This window comes from Excalfactoria chinensis, chromosome 14 (genome assembly GCF_039878825.1).
Source record: "Excalfactoria chinensis isolate bCotChi1 chromosome 14, bCotChi1.hap2, whole genome shotgun sequence".
Classification (NCBI taxonomy): domain Eukaryota; kingdom Metazoa; phylum Chordata; class Aves; order Galliformes; family Phasianidae; genus Excalfactoria; species Excalfactoria chinensis.
Window position 1 is genome coordinate 10,284,485 of NC_092838.1, and position 17,331 is coordinate 10,301,815.

Sequence of the window (17,331 nt, forward strand, 5' to 3'; positions counted from 1 at the left end):
GTTTGTGCAGTCCTGATTTCCGTGCGGAGGCTCAGATCTGCACGCAGTGTTTGCGACCATAAACCAGAGATTAGTTCTTATCTCTGACAGGCAGCACGAGCAGGCACCAGCCCTCGCTGCAGAGCATTGGCAGCTGAGAGCCAGCCCGGCACACGAACTTGTTGGAAGAGGAGGAAGTAAACAACATGGGGAAAACCAGTTGTGAGAGGTGAATTTGGAGCAAGGGACAGTGTCAACCAAGCCATGAAGCCCTGAGAGCCAGCAGTGGGTGAGCAACAAGGGAGGAAGTGATGATCAGAGCCCAGCATCTGTAATCAAGAGACAGGAAGCGCCCACGCCAGGAAGTGCTCCCCTCTCACCAGTGCTGATAAACCCTGAGGAGGAGGCATTGTGACTTTCTGTGTCCTCCTGGTGTGGTGCCCAGTCCTGGGCATAAAGGGAGGTGGCCTTCATTGCTGACCCATCAGTAGCATTTCATCTGGCTGCTCTTGGCCACCCATTGCCAAGGCTCCAAAGGAAATCCCAACACCAGTTGGGTGTCCCAGCACAGGCATATTTCCAGCATCACCTCCCTCACCATTTCCCCATCTCCCTGGTTCCCTTCTCCATTAAGGATAGCAGGCTTCACCCTCAGCCTCCAGCCTTGGCTGTGGAGCTTCTGAAAGTTGGTTGCATTTGTACCTGCAGGAAGGAGCTGTAGAGACAAGCAAAAAAAAAATGGGGCCAGTCTGATAGATTACAGCAAGACAAACACCCTAATAAACAGCTCTGCTTGTGGAGTCAGGGGTCCATTCAGTGCTGTGGGGGCAGGTTCTGGTCATCAGGTAGGTGCAGGAGCAACACAGCACAAGAGAAGGGTGAGAGAGAAAAAGCAAAAAGAAAAAGAACACAAGAAAAAAAAAATAGAGAGAAGGAAAAAGAAAAGGGATAGAAAAGAAAAAGAGAAAAAAGAAAAAAAAAAAAACAGGAAGGGAAAAAAAAAAAAAAGACCAAAGAGAGAGAAACCCCCTTCTGAAAGCTCTAAACTTGCCTCTTTATCTCCCTAATCTGTATTTCCCCCAAAAAGCCTCTTTCTGTACAGGATGAAAGCAGATTTCTCCTCTTTATTTTCATCTTCTGTGTCCTTTAGGAAGGCATTTGCTCGAGACTAATTGAATTTTCTGCCCGTGAAGAGAAAGACACGACACAGAGTGAGTTAAAGTCCGACACCAGGACAGGGCTCAGGAGCCGTGTTAACTGGTGTGGGGGACAGCCCCTCACTTAACAAAAGTGTTTGATTCTGTCCCCTCTTGTTAAGAGAGGGCGGAAGGAGGGGATATTTATTCTGTTCCTTTCTCAAGGTTTTTCCTTTCGGGTCACAAAGTGCCCCCCACGCTCCCACCCGCCCCCTCCTCCTCTCCCTGCTTTTGTGGCAGCAGCAGCTGGTGGGTTGCAAAGGGGACAGGCTTTGTCTTTTGACACACTCGAACATTTCTGTGCAGAGCTGGGGAAAACTTTTCCCTTCCCCAGCTCTCGCGTTTCCTGGTGAGGAGGAGGGAGTGAGGCACTAAGGAGATGCTTGGAGATGAAGTGACACACAAAAAAAGCAGGGCCAGGACTGTGAGAGCAGATGGCCACAGTGTTGTGAGGGGTGGGATGGCCCCAAGTGCCAGAGGAGAAAGGAGTGAGAGAGAAGAGTGCAGGGGCTGTGAGCAGCTCCAACAGAAAGCTCTTCTTTCCCCTTGTCACCTGGGGACAGACCACAGTTAGTCTTCCAGCTGTTACACTTGGGGGCTTTATTTGGTTATTGCCACAAGTCCATAAGAAGAGCTCCTTCCTTCCTCACAGCTCCCTCACAACCTTCCCAAAGGCTGTGCAAGACCTCGAGTCCCTGCATGCCTCCTCCAGGAATCGAGATCAAAGCTGTCTGCCTTTGAGACCAGGACCACTGCAAGGCACTGAGAGTGTCACAGTTGCACCTAATGGGGTTGTCTGGGACCAGGATCCCCACAGACATTAGGCAGAAACTGGGGATTGATCCCAAGCCCACCATGCAGTGGCTGGCACAACCCACCTGGGAATGGCCCCAGTGCATTGTCCTCAGCAAGACTGTTCTGAAAGCAGAAATCTAAAGGCCAGTTTTCACAGGAGCAGACACCCTGAATTCAAGACAAAACTTCTGCCTTCCCCATAACCAAGCAACCACCACAAGAGCCCCAGTCCTCACTTTGGGACCAAACTGCATATCTTCACTGGTGAAAACCAAGCCCTCTCAGCCTCATTCCTGCCCTTGGGCAGCTACAGCCTGTGCCAGAAGATCCCCATCTCTAGAAAGGTGGGGAGAGTCCTTGTCTGGCCTCACAAATTACAGCCAGTGGCCTGCTAAAAGCCCATTTAACTCTTCCTTATATTAGAGCAAGCTTCAAGGGGTGGACAGTGGAATAAAACCAGAACAGGATGAGTGAGGGCAGAGAGGTTTCAGCCTTTGAGTGGCACCAGACATATACCTGAAGTTCGGGAAACATCTGCTTCCATGTGAGCTTTCAGGAGAGTCCTCATGGGTGGAAAATAGATGGATACATCTGCTATCCAAAGAGCTTTATTTTGGTGGAGGCTCTTGTGCAAAGCCACTTCTGAGGCTGTCCTAATTGCTTTGCAATAGACCAGAGATAAATATTTATCAAACTGCTGCATCAGGAAACCGCATTGCAGAGAACCTGCATGGGGCCTTGTGTCTCGGGAAGGATGAGTCTGAGTGGTTTCACCTCATTGACCTGCCTGGCTTCCTGCTCATGAGCCAGAGCATCCCTGTGCCCAGCCCACACCATTGCCTAGAGTCAACCACACAGAGCCTTCAGAGGGCAGATCTTCATGCCCCAGTCTCTCCATTGCCCTGGCCCATTGACTCAGTGTTTTTTTTTGACACCTTTCCTTCCTCTGACTTCACAGCCCTTCTTGCTTTCTATTAAAAACCCCAGAGATGTGGCTCCCTCTGGGAGCCTGAGCACTGAAAGAGGCCCACATGCAAATACTTACCACACTATTATTAGCACGGGTGCATCCAACCAGGTGGCAGCAGGTCTAGGTCTTGCAGTGCACAGCTGGCTCCTCAGCACAGTCAGGCAGGGACAGAGCTCCAGGATCACCCAAGGTCCCAAAAACACCAGGACAAACAGGACATGCGGGGTGAGGGCTTCTCCAGCACCTTGCCCATGTGGGACATCCCCTTGGCAAGTGGCTGTTCACCTAAAAAGAGAAGTTATGCTTGCAACCTAATGCTAAGGTTCATGGGCTGAGTGAGGTATCAGCTTTTGTGTGCAGGGCCCCCACTCTGGGTTCAGCTCAACATGAATGCACCATGTGCTGACCACAGCTGGGAAGAACAGAATCCCTGCAGTAAGGCTGATGTCAGCACTAAGCATGCTCAATAGCCAACAGGAGCAGATTTTCCTCTGCTGCACAGTTAATGCCCATCTGAAAAACTTCCCCAAACCTCTTGAGCTCGAAATGCCCAAGGAGATGATTTTAATGCCAAGCACAAGCCAGCTGAAGTGCAGGCATTAACATCAGATGGCTGACATTCCCTTTTAATTGGGAGCGGGTGCTTTTTGACTCATGCAAAGGGCATGCTATTTTTATTGTGAGCTGACTTCAGATCACAGCCTCCTTATGTTAAGCTCTGCACACACATCTAATGAAAACCAGGCCCTGCCTAAATGCCCGGATGAGATTTGGGAAGAGAGCTCCAAAGCATCTCACCCAGGGGCTTTGTGAGGTTGCCTGGCAGGGTCTGTTTTTTCCATCCTCACTCATGTTGTAGAAGTTAAATATTTACTGGTGCTATTAAATATTTATGCTAAGCTACTCGTCCTGCGGGGAGCCATCCCATCGTGAGCTCCCAGGGGTCTGTATCCAACTGGCTCACATGCCTGCACCCGGCTCTGTTCTGCTGATGGCTCTTTGAGTGATTTCCTTAAGGGGAGAGACACTGGTCAAGTCCTTGGGAAAGGTGTGGGTTGCTCTTCACTGTTCTTCATCCTGTGGTTTTTTGATGACACCTCGTCCCAAAGTGTAGGGAGCAGGGGGAGGATGCACAGCTCAGATCAGGAGCAGCAGGATCCTAACCCACAGCACACAAGAGGACCCACCATCAGTACAGTAAGAACAGCAAACCTATTGCAGTGCCGAACCTTGCTGCTATGCACACCCCACAGAAGAAGCCCCATACCAGGGATAGCCCCAGGCTGCACTGCTCCATCTCACCCTGTGCTGAGTGAGTTAATGCCGCTGTTCTGCTCTGTTGGGATGGAGCCAAAGGAAAAAGGGCTCCACCGCTTCCCGGTCTGCCTGGAAAACATGCCGGCTGTTTGCTTGGGGGCCAGTGGCATGAAGCTGTTTATTCTGGACCAGGTTCAGCAGCACTTCATGCTTCCAGCTTGCTGGGACCACAGAGGGCACAGCCTGCCCAGGGAGCTGGGTGCTCACCCCACCATACGGGGTCTCTCTGGGTGCCACTCTGCCCTTCATGTCACCATCTCTTTCCTCCCTTCCCGGTGCTGGAGACGCCCTTTCCTGCCTGGCACATTGCTAGCCCCAGGGCTGAGATGCTACCACTAGACACTGCATCCCATCCTGCACCCTGACATCATGTTATCACCTCCACACCATATTGATCAGAAAAAGCATGTATGCGAGAGGGGAAGAAAATAAATAAATAAATAAATAAAATAAAAAATAAAGAGGAAGGAGGAAAGGAGCCAGCCCTTGGCTCGAGCACACTGAAGGGACAAAGGCAGCGACAGCACACACGGACTTGGCTGCCTTCCTCGCCAGCTCTTTTCCCAATGGAGCGATAAGAGACAGGGCGAGCGCTATCGCCAGCAGAGCGGGTCCCGGCAGCTCGGCCGAAGGGCACTGTATGCTCCACAGGGACATAGTTCTGAAATAAAGTCATCCTATTGCTCCTCCAGCCACACCATCCCACAACAGCCTCCTGCAAACATCACTGCCACCCCCACAGCCAAAACAAAGCTGAAGGAGCCCTGACCTGGTGAGGGCATGTCTGACAGATGTCCCACACCCTCTCCTCAGGCTGCAGTGCTTTTGGTACCCGCTCTCTCCTATCCTCTCTATTTTCTTTCTTCCTGCCCCATTGCTGCTCTGAAGCTGCCATCCTCATGGAGTACATCCACATGCACTCAACCAGTAGGAATACACTGGTTGGTTTTATAGAGCGTTAATGGAACTTGGCTCACCTTGGGTACAGAATGGGTGTACTCAACTCAAAATATGGCTGGTGGTGGAGATGAGCAGCTCAGAGATTTGTTCTGAGCCTGCTCCTCAGCTGGATCTGTGGGCTTCAGTCATCAGGACAAGGAGGACACTTTCAAACACATGAACCTTGGGTATGAGGTAGTAGGTGAACTAGCTCTAGACAAAACAGCTCACAGGAAAATAAGGCTCAGATAGCTTGGAGAACACCCCAGAAGGCACAGCCATAAGGCCATCCTGTAGAGCTTTCAAAGCTCCCCTTGTCACCCCAGCCCATCCCACAGCCCCCTCTGCTCCAGCCCCCTCCTGTGCCAGAGGTCCTAGCAGCAAACAGGATCCTGAGACCATCATCCACCCCAAAATAATGTTGTCAGACCTGCATTCCTGGATGATGGTAGCCCAAATTCCTCAGGGAACAACCTCTGAAATCAGGAGTCTCTACACATCACCACTCATCCATCTCAGTCCCTTGCACTGGAAATATATACAGCTAGCGCACTGCCTAACTACTATTCCCCCACCCCCTCCTTGTTTCTTCCTGACCATAACAAGTTAAAAATCAGGTGGCTACTACAGGTGCTGACAGTCATTCTCATTATCCTCTCATCAGCACTAAATTAGCAACCCTGAGGATGTCCTGATAGCACCAGCTGAGAAAAGCAGCAATAATAAATACAAAGCAATTCCTCCATGACACTGTGTGGGGCTTGAGGCTGGTACTGAGAGGTACTTGGGGCTGTCTCACCAAAGGGGCCATAGCAGGGATGCTCAGCATCTAATAACAGCCCCCCCTAAATGACTGGGGTCACTAACTGAAACTCCTCAGGCTGGCCTGGGAGCTTGTCCCCATGCATGGTGCAAATAGAATGGAGGAGAGACCCTCAATTTCCATTAGTGGAAGCTGGGACAAAGCAAACTAACAGTGTCCTTACTGTACTCCTGTTCAAGACAGAGAGACGGGGACATCTGTGGGACAGTCTCTGCCTGGAAACCTCCTTTGAAGCACCTGTGAATACCTCTGTCTTATCATTTTCCTGGGAAACAGGCAGAAGAAGAAAAGTTGGAATGGCCAGAGCAAGTATTCCCCAGTTTGTGGTGTGGACAGGGGAGGGAGCAGGCTGTTACTGGTCCCCAGAGAGGTGAAGGGAGAGGTGGGACACACACCCCTCGGGAGGGGTTCCTGTTTTGAGGGAAGAAGGAAAGGACACGGACGTGGCAGTCAGGGATGTACTGTTGGCCCTGCTAATAGAAAAGCTCTGTATAAACAGGGAGAGGATCCAACAGAGATCAGAGATGGTTTTTCTTTCAAGAAAATTAAACATTTAAAACATTTGAGAACACACGCCCTCACCCCCTGGACAGTAATTAACTTCTTCCTGTGCAGAGCATGGAGCACTTTCCAAAAACAGAGTTAGATGGATTATTTTTCAAAGGAAATGTTGTTGAAAGGATCTTCTGTTATGTCCTAAAGTGGGAAAACAGTCACAGTGGCTGAGGAGGGGCTTGTTCCACACGTGTGCCATGTTGGGGCTGCCCAAGGAGATGGAAATACTCTGGGTTCTGCCGGTTCAGCCCAGGAGCAATCACTTGGACTGAAGAAATCCTTGCCCGGTCATTGTAAGACCCTAGAAATCAATGCAAAGTAAACCAGTCAACAGCAGTGAGAAAAAAAATCCCATGCTCAACCCATGAATGATGCATTGCGTTTCTCCAATGCACCGCAATGGGGGAATCCTGCAATGAGAAAGAGGATGCAAATTCAGATGCAGATGCAAATATATGCAGTGTTCAAGGGGATTTACATCCCACGTCCCCATCCAAGCCCATCTTCCTGTGAACTTCAGATGAGCTCAGTCCTTGTGAATCTCCGTTCTCAGAGCAGTAGCATGAAAAGAGGCAGCTGGTATGTGTGTTAAACAAGCACAGTGTGAATGACATCCCGGCAATAAAAGGACTCCACAGCTAGCCAAGGTGTTTGGTGGGAACAGTGCAGCTTCCCAGGCTGATCCCACCACACTGCTCGTGCCTGCGGAGAGGAGGGGAGCAGCACAAGGAGGCAGGACCGGATAGAAACGTATAAGAGTTGGTCTGGAGAGACAATTGTGCTTTGTAGCAAAGCCTGAGGTTTGGTTGTTTGTTTTCAGTGCTGCATTGGGAAGCAAAATAAAACCCAGCATTTTTTTGCGACACAGATTTGTGGGGAAGCGGCCATTCTATGGTTGAAAAGGTCAGGTTTGCTTTCCGTATCTCCCTCTCATCAAAAATGTCCTGCAATCCCTGGAACTCGGGAGAAATTTCCTCTTGCAGAGTTAAGTGAGGGCAGGCCTAGAGGGAGAGCGAGTTGCTTTCCCTAGATCAGCTTAAGGCAGCTGGAGGAGATGGGTCCATATTTGAGCACACGAGGGCTCTTTCATAGGGTCACTGGGACAATCAGAACTCAGGTACATAACCAGTTCTGAGCCATGGCCATACAGACCAGAAGGGACATCACAGCAGGAATATTCCCTCTGGGGCCCTTCCCTGGCACAAGGGAGCTGCTGTCACTCATGAGCAGCCCTACACCCATCCATTCAGCTTTCAGCACCTTTGCTGTAGGCAGGGTCTCGTGTCACCCCTAAGAGGGGTTTGGCACAGTCAGCTTCTCCATCACAATGAGACAGACAGTGCTGAGCCTCGGGAGGACAGCAAACACATCCAAAGAAAAAGAAAACAATTAAAAGAGACAAGACAAAAGGATCTGTTGGATGGCGACCAGTGCATCTGGGGAAACATCTTTGTTATAGGGGGATGGGGAGAGAGAAGGAAAGGAGAGGAAAAATGCATCCATAGCAGAACTGCTGCTTGCCTGTGTGTGCACGCAGGGAACACAGAACAGTTCTGTGCATTTGTGACACTAAGAGCATGGCAGGCTGGTCGCCGGTGGCTGTTCAGTCCTCATTCCCTTCCAAGGTGTTGTGTTCCCACGCCTGCAGGCAGCACTTCATCCTTTTCTCTCTTCCCCACCATCTGCTGTCGCAAATTCCCCCGAGAGTGGCCTGCCCCAGCATACAGTTTCAGCCCATGGTGGAAAACAAGAGGGAGAGAAATCCAATCCCAGCCCCAACCCCAACCCCATGCCTATGTGCTGCTGCACTGCTGGCCAATGACCCCAGGCAGCAGTGGGTGCTGGTGGCACCCCTGGGTGCCAGAGCTCCTTGTGGGTGCTGCAGGCTCCTTGTGCTGTGCTGTGCTGGACAGGGGCAGGATGGGAATGCAGGGCCATGGACATAGTGGGATCCTCTTCCCTTGTATGGCCAGGACCAGCAGCACATTCCCAGCTAACCGCACTGTTTCAAATTACAAAGCTGCCCCGATCCTACCGAGCCACCTCAGATCTCAGGAGAGAGCCGTCAGCGCTTTGAAATCCAGGCTGGAGCGTTGCCAGCAGGCAGTGCTCACAGCAACAGCTGGACTCCTTCCCTATGGGACACGTGGCCCAACCCAGCATCAGGGGCAGAAACGTGGGCTTGGGACAAGGGAAGAGGGCTCTGGAAACTGGGGCCCTGCCAGCACCCCTTGCATCATGTCCTGCCATTAGCCACCTCCCATAGGTGACCAGAGCAGACCCCAGGTCCTGGTGAGTGATGCATAGGGATGCTATCCTAATCCCCCTTATGTCCCCTTTAGATTTGCCCATGCCAGCCACTGCATGAGACCTCTCCTTCATTGTACAGAACAGTCTCCAAAGAGAAAGTAATTGTAATGGGTTGGAATAACTGCACTTGCCAATTGTAGTGGCTTATGCTGGGCTTAAGCCCCTTTGTGCACAACAGTGTCCCCTGCACATCCCTGGCCACATGTCCCTGACCTTGCAGGGAGCAGGGCCATCTCCAGGACAAACTTGGTCACGCTCAGCCAAATTCCTGCCTTCAAAAGGGCCCAGAGTGCCTGGGCCTCTCTGGACAACGGCCCCAGAAGCTCACATTACTGCAGCTTTTGTAGCCTTAACAGCCATGACAGCACAGCGAATAGCTGTTAGTGTGCAGGGCTGTGTGTGCTGGGAGCAGGGGGGGCAGCTCTGCCCAGAATTAATACCCCTAAGAGATTAACGATGCTGAGTGCTTTGAAGAGGAGAATAAGGGAATGGGAGACTAGCTGGGGATATCAATGGGAGGAAGACCCCCATAACACCCCCCAGAACCCCAACTGGTGCTCCAGGGATCAGCTTTCCCTTGAAGACCATCCTTAGAAAGGTATAGTACCCATTTACCTGTTCTCAGTATCCCCTTAAGACCTCTCCCAAAGGAAAGGATTTCCCCCCCTCTCCAAGGATCCAGCCAAGGGATCCTTTATTGTGGTCACCTGATCCATCCAGGCCACCATTACTGTACAGGTCATTGGTATTGTCTCATCAATATGGTGATAGGCATTTATATACACATGTAAATAGAATCACAGACTCGTTTGAATTGGAAGGGACCCTTAAAGGCCATCTGGTCCAACTCCCTTGCATGAACAGGGACACCCAAGGCTCCATCAGGTGCTCAGAGCTTCAGCCAGCCTGACCTTGGGTGTCTCTCTGGGAACCCGGTGCCAGTGTGTGCAAACCACAGCCCCAGTAGAGGAGTGCAGTCCCAGCTGCGCAGCCAGATGTGCCATGCTGTGCCATGCCCTGCAGGCAGACTTGTTGGCTGTGGGTGTTGCTGCATCCTTTGCTCTGAGCTGGCACAGGTAGAACTGAAATCTCTGAGCCAGAGATCTGAATACATCCAAAACTTTCTTCCTAACCCATCTTAACCTAGATTTGTTGCCCCAGCCTGCACACATGTGGGTGTCCCGCTGTGTGCTGCATCCCAGTGGAATTTAGCTCCTCTGTCCTACTGTGCCTTGGCTCCACACTGGAGCTCTGGCACAGGGAAGAGAAGAGGCTGTGAACCTTTCCCTGCCTCTCCCAATTCTCTGCTGCTTTCCTTTCACCCATCTCTGTCACATCCCCCTACTACTGGGGTATAACTCTGCATCTCCAGTGAGCTGATGGAAGTGCCCCACAGTCCCCCGTCACCCTCTGCTGCTCTTCCACAGAGAGCCCCTGTTTTGCAGAGATAAGAATTAAAGTGACTGGCAAAGCTTTCAGGCTCATCTAACGACTTCCAGAGCCTTAATTTAATTTAATTACCATCTCCTTCTTATCTTAATCATCCCGCCTGTGTTTATAAACAAAACACTGCCTCCCTGCCCCACGGGCTGCAACCTGAGCGCAGCACCTCTCATCTGCACAGCTCGTTACATTCCTGCTGCTTGCACAGCCCAGCTGCCAGATGTCCGCAAGGAAGCCCATGCAAGCTGTGACTGGAACAGCAGTATGGAAGAGGCTGAGTGTAACCACTCAGCTTCCATCCCACATGGGGCCGGGATGCGCTGCCCAGTCCTTGTGGCTGGTGATTGTTCCCATTGCTGCTTGCCCAGCCTCAGCCTTTCAGCTGGGATATTTACATCAAATAAATATGGGATGATGTGGGGAAATGTGAGGTGTGGGAAAATGAGCAGCCAATGGGGTGCCTGTAAGCTGCTGCCCTGCACGAACTCAGCAGTGAACGTGGGATAAGCCACCCTATAAGCCCCTGATGGAGTCATTGCTGGAGGTCACACAAAACTAGCCCACAAATAGAAGGACCCCATGGCAAATCTGCTAGTCCCTGGGATACTGTGAGTCCCTCCACCCAACAGTACAGACAGAGGGGTGAAGAATGGCACGAGTGGCTCCATGGTTTTAAAGTTTCCCCTGTTTCTTCTAGAGAATGTCCACCTGGTCTGCCTCTACTCCTCCACATCACACTGGTTGCCCCACCATGTGCCTCAGCTGAGCAGAGAGCTGGAACCCCTCGAAGGCTGCTGTCATTTGCCTTCCCTCCTGACATGGGGTTGAGCTCCCAAGAGCCCATCTTCATGCCAGCCCTGCTGAGCACTGAGATGTTCCCTGCTTCAAAAGGTGAGGTGAGCCCCTGTGAACAGAAGAGCATCTTGTAAACACCCCAGCAAGGGGTGTGTCTCGATACACATGTAAAAACAAACCTTGGCTATAACTTCAAAAGCTTCATAGCTCAAAAAGCTGTTATGATACAACCTTGCACGTACACAAGTGTGTGCAGCAATGTCGGCTGCTGCAGGAGGTTGAAGTTTGTGTCTGTTGGCCCAAAACACTGGGAATCATCAGGATGGCCAGATCTGGGACTGCCACGCATCCCAGAGGATTGGATCAGCACAGCCACGACCAGCCATCACTTGGGGGAATCTCCTCTGGAGGTTTATCTGTCCCTGCAGTTTAGGCAAACATCTCAGAATTATAGAATCATGAGTACATTTGAGTTGGAAAGGACCCTTAAAGGCAATCTGGTCCCACTCCTCTGACACAAACAGGGACACCCACAGCTCCATCAAGTGCTCAGAGCCCCGTCCAGCCTGATCTTGGGTGATCTGGGGATAAAGAAGGTCAGAAACCCCCCAAATATGGCTGTGGGAGCAGGAAACGTGGGCAGGGTTCTCACTGGGATCTGCTCTTCTTATATTAGGAGCTGTCAGGAAGGATGCAGGTTTCTCCTATTATAGCTCAGTCATGGGACTATTAATGTTCTTTAATCATTGTTCGTCGCTTGTACATACACACGCACACAAAGGCACGCTCCAAGCAAAAGTGTAGAGGGAGTGAGCACCTGGCGAAGGCATTATTGGCCATGTCCTATTTCTAAACTAACACTTAAAAAACAAGCAAAAATCCAATGCAAACTGCTGCCAAGAGAAGAGCACAGCAGAGGTTTGAGGGCTGCAGTGAAGGACTGCTGAGGCTGAGGTGAGGGAAGGAAGATAGATGGGGATCCATCCCAAGGGAAAGTGGGCACAAAGCTTCTCAACTCCCTGCCCCTACCCAAATGCAGGATCCCTACCTCTTGATTCCAGACATCCTGTCAATAAAGCTGCTGGTATAGAAGCTTATCAGCCCATAAAACGCACCCTCCTGAGCACATATTCCCGGGGCAAGGCTGTGATAAGGGGTTCAAATGCAGGAAATGTGAGAGAGTACAATAACAAAGGCACATTGAGGAGGACCTACATAAACAATGACCCGTCTGTGGGCTAAGCAAGGGGCACAGTGAATGGCACCCATATTTCTATGGTGGAATCACACAAGCATCTGCAGAGTGTGATTCAGGTTTCAGGTCACACATATTGGTTATGACCAAATCTGCAACAGCCTGGCTCAGCACTGGCACTGAAAGTGACTGCTGGGGCTCAGAGCTGAGTAAGATAGCAGGAAACACGAGGGCATCACATCTGGTAGAGCCCAGAGATACCATTTTTTTTTTTTACAGTTATTTTTTAGTTTGTTGTGGAATAACTTGTGCTGCAACAGTAAACGTTATTCAGACATTTGTGAAGGCAGGGTTGGTGCACTCTGTGTGCCGGCAGCTTCCTCGTGTCCTTTCTTAGAGCCCAGAAAAAATCAACCCATCTGAAAGGGAAAATACTTCAGTGACATGTTTACTTTATTCACAGCTTGTTTTCTCGCCTGGATGGGAAAAGCCTGAGGCCATCAGTGGGGCTCCCGTCTTGTCCCGCTGTGGGCTGGCAGGTGGCAATGCCCTGCAGAGTTTTAGGTTTCATGGCAGAGGAGCAGGGTGTCCAGGTTTCCATTTAAACCCATCAGATGAACCAAGTGTCCCAAAGCTGTGTTCTTTCGGTGTCCATCCATTCAGTTTACCCTTCTGGTGGCTGTCAGCTGGGAAATGCTTTCCTGTCACCAACCTGACCTTTAGGGATGCCTTGACCCATCAGCCAAAACTCTTTCAGTGTCACATTAAACAAACCGAATGCAACACTTTATCTGCACAAGCAACATTTCCAGTCCCTTAATCATTTCTGAGGCTCTTCTCCTGCACTTTATACCACCCTCCTGTTTGGCCAGGGGACACCAGAGCAGGGACACCTCTCCCCCCACTGACACAGCAAAGTCCAGCAATGTGCATGGAGCTGCTGCAGTGCTTTGCAGCCACACACATGGGCACTCCAGGAACCTGGCTTCTCTTTAGGGGAACACGGAAATGTTTTTAGGGATTGTCCCACTAAAACAAGGCCAAAACCCACAGTTCTACCATAGCTTTCACAGTTTTAGATTCATTTTGAGGTTGTCCCATTCTATAAATATATCTTCCCTTTTCACTGCTAGGTGTAGAACTCTCTGTGGTTGTACTAAAAAAAAAAAGGCTCTTTTTGGCTTGCAGCAAGCTGGCTTGCACTCTAACAGCCATTTACAAATATCACCCCAAGGGTTTCATTTTTTCCACCAAACAGGTAGAGATGGGGAGGCTCAAGAGCCAGTTTCAGTACAGCCCTGCTGGAAAAGTAGCTGTATGACCACATTTCCCCCTGGCAGCAGCATTTTGTAGCCCACAGGCAGCCATACTTGGCCTCCCATCAGCATGCTGTGGTGGTTTTACATCACCGGTGTTTATCAATCTGTGTATCAGTGTAAGTGGTAGGCTCCACTTCGGCTCCATTTGTACCACAGCCAGACACCAAATCAAACCATGCAACCAGGCCAGTTGCATTGACAGTATCATCTTTATCAGCCCAAATCCTAGCCCTGCAGAAATGAAGAATTTAGCAGAGATCTATTTTCATCATCTGCTGGGACTGGCATCGGTCACACCCTTCCTTTAATTAACTTCACATTGCTTTCTCTCAAAGCTCTCTCAGTATGTCAGCCTTGATGGATGTCAAGCTGGCAGGCTCTAAATAACCCCAGGGGCCCTATTGCCCTTTTCAGATTCTGACTTCTTTCTCGACCTCCTGACATTTTGCCACATAGGAGAAAATGTTGGAGCTCGGAGACCTGAACAGCAGAGTGCCACGTCCATGCATAAAGACAATGGGTACCAATGGGCGCTGGGCACAATGGGTCCAGAAACATCCCCCAGGCACAGTCCCTGTGAGCAGGACCTGGAGGCAGGACAATCTCCCAAGGTCTCACCAGGATTTTTCCAACTCTTTTCCTTTTGTGAGGGAGGGGGTGAGGCTTTGACCTCAAGCCTTCCCAAGTGTTGCTCTCGAGCATTAATCCAACGGGGTGCCTCCGTTTCCATGACCCTATTTCCACTCTCAGCGTTACGATCCTCTCCAGCTCCATGAGCTGTTCCAGATGTTTCAGAGTTTGGTAAAAACTCCAGAAAAGGAAAAAAAAAAACCACAAAAAACACCAAAAAACAACAGAAAAACAAAGTAGGATTCCTCTCAGCAGCCAGATCTGAAAGAGAAGGAGGGAATGCAAAGGGTGTGAGGAGCAGAGTCATGGTCTGGTAACCTCTCCCCAGGCTACATTCTGCACTGAGTGCAAAATAGGATTGATAAAGTGCTCAGGCAGATCAGAGCTATCCCAGATTGCTTGTGGAGATTGAGAGTGGAACCCTGCAGCCACTCTTCCATCCCATCTGCTGGAGCTATGCCCTGACCATGGCTGATGGACATCTCCCTTTTTCCCTCGTTCCTGCATCAGGTCGGGAAGCTCACTATCAGCTTTGGTGGGAGTGCAGCTGAGTGCAGCACAAGGAAGAGCTGCAAGTACATCCTCAGCTCCCAAACCTTTCCTTCTCCTGAGCTCCAAGCACATGGACCTTCAGCCCCACTCTGCCGCTCAGCTCTATGAGCTGGGACATTGCAGTCAGGATGTGGGCAGGTCTGCGGTGAGCCTCAGCCTTCCCTGGATGAACCCCTTCACAGGGCATGAGGCATCTCCCAGCACTGTGCCCTTGTTACCAGTTTACAACTCTTCCTGTCACTGAAATCTTACACACACTAATGGTTCACTCATAAACCACCCCTCACGTCCCCACTGAAATTCTCATGCTCTGCACAGCTATAACTGTAACTACATAGGAATAAATTATATATAAGCCCAACACCAGAAATAGAGAGGGACTGAATCAGCAGCCTCCACCCAAGGCACTGGGAGCTGGATTTGTGGCTGGAGCCCATCTGCAGCTAGAAAAGCCAATATGAAAATAAAGAAGAAACCAAATGACATGGCATCTCCTTGCCTTGACCACAGGCTCCCTGGGGCGCTGACTGTCTTATTGTTCATCTCAAGAAGAACAACTTTGCTGTCTGCAGATGAGCTGGAGCAGAGTGAGGGAGTCTCTCTGCAGGAAGGGGCAGAGGGAAGCAGAGCTCCTGAGGGGGTTGGGGTGGGCAGCAGGATGAGCAACAACAAACAGGGCTAGAGGGAAGGAAAATGTGATGCCACCGGCTGCCACTTTCTTGGCTTAACCTTGTGCAGCCTGAGCTCTGAGGCGCTACCACCAGGCAGCTGGTGCTGGTAGCAAGCCCTGCATGGTGGCACAGCTAAAGGCTGCTGGGGGAGAGGAGAGAAAGAATTCAGGCTTAGGGTTTAGGTATTTTGTTGAAGAGGTCTCCCAGCCCCTATGCGGGTCAGGAGGGAGTGGGACTGGTAGGCTTTGCTCTATCCCCAAAACCCACCCAACTTGAGATGTTGCAAGTCAATGACGTGAACGTGCCTCTCTGTTTGAGCTATCCTGATCACATCAGGAAACAAATATACTTGGTTCCCCAAATGGGAGAAGGTTTTTTTGTCACCATCGTCATTTTTTGAGTTTCAGTCTTTGTCAGCAGCTCTTCCTCTTCCTCCCTGCTCTCCAAAATAGCAGAGAGCTGCATCCTTCTCCCAGCTGCCTCACAGCTTGCTGTAAGAGCCCAGTGTCAGCCCCATGCAGCAGAGGTCACAGCTCACATGGGGAGGACCAAGACTCCAAGCTCAGGGTTTGCTGACTTGGTGGTCAGGCAGATATGCCTGGAGTCTTGCTGGTACTTATTCCCTTCAGAAGGGCCTGCAAAGCCAAAAACGCACTTCTGTGCACTCATCTTCTATATATCATTCCTCCCATCGCTCCAGGCACTGGGATGGATGCTGCCTCTCGGAAAGTTGTTGTCAGGGTTTCAAACGTGAGGATGGGAATACCTGTGTGATCCCAGCATATCACTGTGATTCCATATGCCAACAACCCTTGCAAAGAGCTGATGGGCTCCACACATCCCAACACCCCCACGCCCAAACCATCCCCATGGAACCTGCCAAGAGCTCACAGAGCACCAGCTCAATAGATGCACCTGTGTCTGATGTTGTACACAAACCACACAGGTCAGCTCCCTCCTTCCACCCAGCTCCAGACTTTCCCCTCCTCTGCCTCCTCCCCAACAGCAGCTGCAGGCACACGACTGCGGCTCCATCCCACGCGCTGCTCCCGGGGAGGAATGCAGCCTTTGATGATACGTGGAACGTGGCTGCCTGTGCCGTGCTCAGGCCTGTTGCCACGCAGGTCCCTGTCCAAGGAGCTGGCATGGGGCTTGCAGGGGGAGCATTAGCAAGAGGCCTTCATGCTGTTACTTGTGAGAGTGAAAGCCCGCAGCCAAGCTGCAGCCCCTCCACTGTTGTGCCTCCTCCCCCAGCATTTTAGGGCAGTAAATCACTCAACACTGAAACAGAGCCGCTTAGACCAAGGAAACCTGGCCCTCAAAGTCTCATCTCACCTGGGAAGTGCTTCTGGATTGGCAATATTTTTGATGAGGCTGCAGGGCATGGAAGGGGCTTTGTCAAACCTGACTCCATCCCAAGGAAGCAGAAATTCCCCACACCCAGATTGGAGTGGAGCAGGGAGGGCTCACATTTTTCCCCTCTCCATCCCAGAGCTCTGTCACTGCTTTAGCCATGAGTCAAAGATCCCATGGGGGCCACACACAGCACCCACACTCTGACACAGGGAACAACAGGGACCCTGCACCAGCTCTGCTCCTCCCCATCCATCCTGGGGAGAGGGAGGCAGGTGTCTCCCTGGGGAGTTTGGATAAATCAGATTCCAGCAAACACAGCAGGACAAATACTTACAGATGATCAAATATTGGTTCAAAGAACCCCGGGTGGTAAACAACACCCCACACCAAGCCTTGCTTTCTAACAGAACAGCCATGCCCTACAGGGCCACAGTATGCAGCCAGCCTGGGCCAGGGGAATGGAGGTGGCTGCAGCCTGAGCTTATC

At 51.0% G+C, this 17,331-nt stretch overlaps 1 long non-coding RNA gene across 1 annotated transcript; it reads right to left on the bottom strand.

Annotated features, from left to right (window-relative positions):
• Positions 1-533: 533 nt before the first annotated feature.
• On the bottom strand, positions 534-5,368 carry LOC140258920 (uncharacterized). The gene is made up of 3 exons (XR_011905321.1): positions 5,235-5,368; positions 3,016-3,225; positions 534-694 (listed from the first exon to the last, which is right to left on the bottom strand). It is a non-coding gene; the product is annotated as an uncharacterized lncRNA (long non-coding RNA).
• Between the last annotated feature and the right edge of the window lie 11,963 nt (positions 5,369-17,331).